The sequence below is a fragment of the Physeter macrocephalus genome, unplaced genomic scaffold (genome assembly GCF_002837175.3).
Source record: "Physeter macrocephalus isolate SW-GA unplaced genomic scaffold, ASM283717v5 random_1321, whole genome shotgun sequence".
Classification (NCBI taxonomy): Eukaryota; Metazoa; Chordata; class Mammalia; order Artiodactyla; family Physeteridae; genus Physeter; species Physeter macrocephalus.
This window is the reverse complement of record NW_021146409.1, coordinates 18,160-25,000: the sequence shown is the minus strand read 5'-3', so window position 1 is coordinate 25,000 and position 6,841 is coordinate 18,160. Positions and strand designations below refer to the sequence as shown.

General features: G+C 51.5%; 1 protein-coding gene across 3 annotated transcripts in view; it reads left to right on the top strand.

The window, feature by feature from the left end:
* Positions 1-2,040: 2,040 nt before the first annotated feature.
* The window catches only part of PLAT (plasminogen activator, tissue type), a 21,821-nt gene continuing 17,020 nt past the window's right edge, over positions 2,041-6,841 (top strand). The window contains exons 1-2 of one of the 3 annotated variants that reach the window (XM_028486615.2): positions 2,041-2,144; positions 2,659-2,756. The gene's annotated coding sequence lies outside the window, so the exon portion shown is untranslated. The remainder of the gene's footprint in view (positions 2,145-2,658; positions 2,757-6,841) is intronic. The other 2 variants (XM_028486614.2, XM_055083426.1) reach the window with 2 other exon arrangements.

Here is a 6,841-nt window from a genome sequence, read left to right as displayed (position 1 = left end):
AGCTTATTACAGAATATTGAGTAGAGTTCCCTGTGCGATACAGTAGGTCCTTGTTGATTATCTATTTTATATACAGTAGTGTGTAATGTTAATCCCAAATGCCTAATTTACCCCTCCGCCACCTTCCCCTTTGGTAACCAGAAGTTTGTTTTTGAAGTCTGTGAGTCTGTTTCTGTTTTGTAAATAAGTTCATTTGTATCATTTGTTTAGATTCCACATATAAGTGATATCATACAACATTCATCTTTCTCAGTCTGACTTTTTAAAAAAATATTTATTTATTTATTTTGGCTGCGCCAGGTCTTAGTTGTGGCATGTGGGATCTTTTTTTTTTTTTTTTTTTAGTTGCGGCTTGTGGACTTCTGAGTTACAGCATGTGGACTCTTAGTTACGGCATGTGGACTCTTAGTTGCGGCATGCCTGCAAGATCTAGTTCTCTGACCAGGGATCAAACCCAGGCCCCCCAGTGGTTGAGAATCTGCCTTCCAATGCAGGGGACATGGGTTCGAGCCCTGGTCCGGGAAGATCCCACATGCCGCGGAGCAACTGGACCTGTGAGCCACAACTACTGAGCCTGAGCGTCTGGAGCCTGTGCTCCACAACAAGAGAGGCCGCGACAGTGAGAGGCCTGCGCACCGCAATGAAGAGTGGCCCCCACTTGCCGCAACTAGAGAAAGCCCCTCGCACAGAAACGAAGACCCAACACAGCCAAAAATAATAAATAAATAAAAAATTTTAAAAACCAAAGAAATGTTTAAAAACAAAAAACCCCGGGCCCCCTGCATTGAGAGGATGAAGTCTTACCCACTGGACCACCAGGGAAGTCCCCTGACTTACTTCACTTAGTAGGATAATCTCTAGGTCCATCCATGTTGCTGTAAATGGCATTATTTCATTCTTTTTTATGGCTGCGTACTATTCCATTGTATATATGTACTAAGGGATCATGTTTCTAAAGGTGAAATTGCAGGCACCCTGGCAGGGGTGGGGGCAGGGGTAGAATGGGGGGGAGGACTCTCCCTACTCCCTCTTTAATCACATCCTGCCCCTCATCCCCTCCCCAGTAGGGTCTCTGCCCTGGCTTTCTGAGCCCTTACCCAGACTGCTGTCTCTATGTGATCTAAGCATTTAAATGGGATCATTCATCCTCTACAGGAGCCCAAATTAAAGTCCTATTACTACCTCCCTTCCACCCTGCTGAATAGAAATGCCAAAAAAAAAGCCCTCCAAGCATCATCATGGCAAAGCATGTTACAGGAAAGTAGACCGTCTCGAGGCACAGCCCCTTCCCACTGCTGCAGCTTATCCGATGCTTGTCTGCAGATAATGCTTATCTGCAGCTTGCCTGGCTCCAATGCGCCAGTGTACCTGACTCGGTCCCCCACTGCCCCTTTCCTGTAACAGCCATTGGCGGACCTATGGCTTGATAAAAATATGGAAGAACAGTTCAACGTTGTCCATGACTGACTTATTGTCCAACCTCTAAAGCAGCTCTCATCACTTGACAAATATGAGCATAGTTCGGATCAGAATGCAGGACATCTGGCTAGTCATCCCAGACTTTCCTCATCCAGCCTCCTGCACCCTCTCTGGCATCCTTTCTCTTACTTCTCTCTCACCATAATGGTGCCTGGTGTTGGCTAGACATCGACATAACACATGCCACCGACTGCACCCTGGGATGTGCCAGGGATCTCGTGTGCAGTGTCTCTCTCTAATCCATACATGACCTCAGATGCGAAGTTCAGCGTCATTGAAAAACTTGACTGAGGTCACATCCCTCATTCCTGATAGAGCTGATTCAAGTATCGCCCTTTCCCGTACACGGTGCGCCCTTATTTATGAGTCCTCTGCAAGGGGTTACCAAGCCCAACGGGGGCATATACATGTAAGAACAAACTCCAGGACGCTGAAACGCTTCCCCGGTGTCAGGGGAGGCGGGGGAGGGGTGGAATTTCCGGCGCGCGCAGCCACGTTTAGGCAGAGCATCGGCTCAGCGCCCCAATCTGTATCCACAGCCCAGCTGGAGACCTCGGGAGCCGAAAAGACCTCAGCGACCACGGATTCACTTTACAGAATGATTTCCCCCAAGATGCCAGGGCTGGGGAGTGGCTGAGTCCAGCCTGCGGCACTTTCCACTGCAGGTGAGGAGGTGGAGCCCACCCACCTGTTACCCGTGGCCCCGCCCCCCAGGTGCTCCAGCTCCGGTACTTCCTCTGCCCGGAGGGCGGCCGGTCCACCAGTCTAGCCGTTCCGACCTCTTGTGTCCGGAGCGGCAGAGTTTCTGCTGGAGATTCCAGAAGAACCCTGTCCCCTCCGCGTCTGTTTGTTTAGAATTGTAAACGCCTATTTTCCCAGTGGGGGTCTTAGAGCTAGCAGATCCTCGGGGTCCCTTTAGGAGCTCGAGACTAGGATTCTTCAGGTCCCGTCCAACTCCCAAACTGCTGTGATTCAAAGACATCAGGACCGTGAATAATCAACCTGGCCTCAAGCCAGGATGGGCAGTGCTGCTTCCATGGGGAACTTCCTCCCCCTCTTTATACAAACAGGCCCGCCCTGGTTTGGCTCCGGTGGCCTTGTCCGCCGGGCATCCTCCCGCCACAGAGAAGCCCGCCCACCCGGGGCCACTGACCCCACCCCCTGCCTTGAAATTTAAAGGAGGCGGGAGCTGTGCAGGCGCAGCAGAGCCGAGGTCCTGCAGAGCCTGGGGCTGAAGAGGACGCCTCTCGGAGGAGGGGAGAAGGCTCGCGGCGGGGGTAGGTTGGATTCTGTTCCTCTCTGTACCCCAGCTCCTGTTCTCTCTCTTAAAAGTCTTTCTGAGCCCATGAAGGAATGTCTACACCGAGGGGCCGACTTTGTAATTCAGGCCAAAAGGGGATTAGCTAGAATCCTCGTCCAGGGGGAGATTTCTTTTTGAATGTGCATCTCGTTGGGATGGGCTGAAGTGTTTGCAGGGGCCATGTCGTCAGGGGAAGAGAGAGGACAGAACGGTTGTGTTTCCTGGAGAGGAAATCTCTGCTTGCAAAGGGGAAAGTGAAAAGAATGATACAGAAATGCTCTGACTAGTCAGTGGGCACACCTTATGACTCACGGGCAAGAAATGTGAAATGGGCTGATGGGGTCAGAGCCGGGAGGGTCCCTGGGGGGCGGGGGGAGTCTGAGCCCATGGGGAAACTGAGGCTGGGCTGGGCAGTGAGTGAGTTGCCCACAGAGGATTCACCGGGAGGGAAGTGCCGGACGAGAGAAGTGGAGGACAGTCCCAGGGAGGCCTCTGATCTCCCCCCTCATCCCCCACCTCCACGGCAGGTTTTGTCCTCTGCCTTTTTGCCTGGGGTGCAAGGGGTGGGGCTTTTGGAGGACTTTTTGATTACAGGGGAAAATAACAGCAAGGTCTTTTATTCCCAGAGCACTCTGCAGGGACCCTATCAGGCTCTCTAGGCTCTCAGTGCTATTATCTTTATTTTCTTATTAACTCCCAGGGAGGGAAGGTAGGAGACAAAGGGAAAGGAAGGAGCTCTCAGGTAGCTGATGACAAACTCAAGCCCAAAGCTGTGTGGTAGTGGTGACTGATATGGATAGCAGTGGTGGTCTCCTGCAGCAGCTGGTGGATGACAGAAAAAAATTACGTGTGTGTGTGTGTGTATGTGTATGTGCAATCCTATGAAGAAATTCTGAAACACAACCGTTGAGTGGAATTCCCTCAAAAGGACTCCCTAGGAATTCTTGCCAGTGGACAGGCGACTCACCCCGGGATCTAGACACTTACTGGTCCAGAATCAATAGATGACGGTCACAGTGAGCTGCCGGGTAAGTGCTTCCTGTGAGAGCAAAGCCAGACGGGGCACCAGCAGAGACGCCGTGAATATTGAAATAGGAATAGCTCCATCCTACCCATCAACTGATTCCATCTAAAACGTTCTCAGAGACACCAGCCTTGAACTGCTCTTGTCACGAGCAAGTGAGAGGCTGCTCTCCGCCTGAATGGCTCAGTCTCTGTGCAGACTCTCCAGGACCGTCTCGGTTTATTTTGTGGATCCCCATATCAGAGTCTTCCGGTGATGGTCCCGCTCTCAGGGGCTTCTGCACCAGCCTGGAAAAGTTCCTGCTTCGAGGGGAAGATAAGTGATCCCGTTACTAGTTTTTGCTCACGGAGGGCAGAACTCTTGGACCTGGGGACCTAGCATGTTGGTGAGCAGAGCTGGTGATCAGTATATTTCAAATGATTGTAACAAGCAACCCAGCCACACCCCTGGCGCTGTGACTTGAAGCCACCATCACCATGTAAGGCTTTTGTAAATGGGTGGCCAGGACCACAGAGCATCTGGGGAAGTTACAGCCCAGGTGGGGTCTGTCACTAATCTACCTACAGGAGTTCCTCTGGTCCTAGGGGTTTACAGCAGTGTAAGGGGCCCTTTGGCTAGATGATCATTTGGGAAGAGAGGTGCTGGCTTTAGATCTTCCAAAGCTTCCAGAGTTTGGGCAGGTTATTTGGATCAGAGGTTGAGGGGGCAGCATAATTCATGGCATTAATAGTGGGCTTACTTCCAGTCAAAATTCAAAATCCACGGGCTTCTCTGAATACCGAGTATCTGGTGGGGAGGGAACATTTGGGTTTTGAGCTAAAGTGTTCAGTTTCGATGACTCTTTGGCATCTGCAGTCTCAGAATAAAATTCCTATTTTCTGCGAGTGATTTTCAGCTCCGCTCTGATAAGATGGCCGGGACGGACCAGAATAGTCTGTCCATTCCTTCTTTGGGCCATTCTCTTTGCACAGAGAAAAATTCTGTCGGTAGTTTCAGGTGATAAACCTCACCCTAGTCGACCAGCTCACAAAACCAAGTGGTGAGTCTCCAGTGAAGCCAGATAAAAAGCGAGGATGATTTAGACTCACGGAAAGTTCCAGCTAGAAGGAATCCTCAAGACCATCTGCCCTGGCGCAACCCCGAGTCCAGCTACATGGTTTCCTGCTATTGGCTTAGGTGTCTATTTACATATAAGGACAGCACATTCTCTTAGTGATATTTTGTGCATTTTACATTCCACTTTCCTTCCTGGGAAAAAGACTTCTGTAGAAGGGTGTAGAGGGAAAGATAAGCCTTTTGATCGCCTGAAAGTTAAGACCTATGATGAAGGGAAAAGGAACCAGGTGCCGAGTCCATAGCAGGCATTTCATAAACAGTTTTTGAAGGCGTGACTCAGGCAAGCTCTGGTTCTGATCGTGACTCCCCAGGAAATGCTAGCGGCTGTTCTTCCTGTGGAACTGAGACAGTCGAGGGTCCTTAGCAGCCGCCCACACCGTCCACACCAATGGCCATGATCTGGAAGGTGAGTCTTGGCCATGGGCTCAGCTGAGCTGCACAGGAGGGCTACGTGACGCTCCTGATACATACACAGTGGCTTGGAGAGGTTTGCCCTGATTCCACCAGGAGCCTCTGCAAGACCACTTCAAGGTCAGGCTGAACCCAGATACTAGGAGATCTTTGCATTAAGGGCCTTTTTTGTTTCTTATATAGTCGCAAGGATTCCTTTAACTTACAATTAGACATTAGGGAATCCCAGTTGATCTCCTCCCCCAAGGCCCCTACATCCCTAGGACTCTTGGGCTTTCCAAGCTACACTTCCTCCTAGGGACATCCTCAAAGGGAGAGCCTGGGGTGTGTGACTCAGACTCCTTTGCCCAAAGAAAGGTGTTCGTGCTGAAGATTAAGAGGCTCTGGCTGCTTGCTGCCGCTACCCGGGGCCCCAAACAATGGGCCCATCTTGGGGCTATGCTTTGCCAGAGACACCTCTCCAGTGCCTGGCTCACTCCTGCCTTTGTTCGACAAACAGCTTATGTCGTGTCCATTCCAGAAAGCCCACTTCGACCAGCGCCCACCTCCACAAGAGTGACCTGCATCCCCTCCTTCACATCCCAGCAGGACCCCTTCTTCCTCTGTGTGCCCACCTTCCACCCACCCGACCCCCGCATATCACAGCACCGATATGCGGGGTGTTCTTGTCTAGTTACTTGTCTGTCCCCTTCCTAGACTATGAGGTTTTGTGGATGGAGCGTGTGTGTCTTTATACCACAGAGCCCGTGCCTGGTGCATGGCTGGTGCTCAGGTTGGTTGGTGATACACAGAGTAAGTCATCACCTGTGAATTCAGGAGGAGAGGAAACCAGAATGAGCAAGGGCTCGGGTCAAGGTGGATGGGATGGGGGATCTGATGGAAACCAGGAGGATGGCACCCAGGAGGCTCCCAAGCCCCTTGGTTAGAGACCTCTGCAGAGGCAGTTCCTTGAAGGCGGCGGGGAGGGGCTCGGCAGGACGCTAAACCCCGGTATCCTGCTATGAATAGCGTAAAACAGAAAGCCCACCAATAACTGGTCTCTGCTGGTTATTCACATGTGGTCACGTTCACACAAAAGAGGAATTTGTTTGATTTTGCAGCAAGAGCCGGTGTCTGCCACCTGGGCTGCAGAGAGAAAGGGGAGATCTGGTTTGGTTTGGTTTTCTGAGAAGCTCCAGTTTCCTTATTTTTCTTGCTTAATGTCTCTGGTTTTCAAACATTTGCATGGTCTGCATCAGACAGCCCTTATCAGTACCGAGGGCCTGACCTTCCAGCTGCCTCGGCCGCGAACTCCACCTTCCTCCCCCAGTTCAGAGCGGCCCTGGCGTGTGTGGTGTAAGTAGGCCTGGGAAAGGTGAACAAAAAAACAGATTGAAAATAGGATAAAAGACATCACCCCCTTGGGCTTCCCTGGTGGCGCAGTGGTTGAGAGTCCGCCTGCTGATGCAGGGGACACGGGTTCTTGCCCCGGTCCGGGAGGATCCCACGTGCCGTGGAGCGGCTGGGCCCGT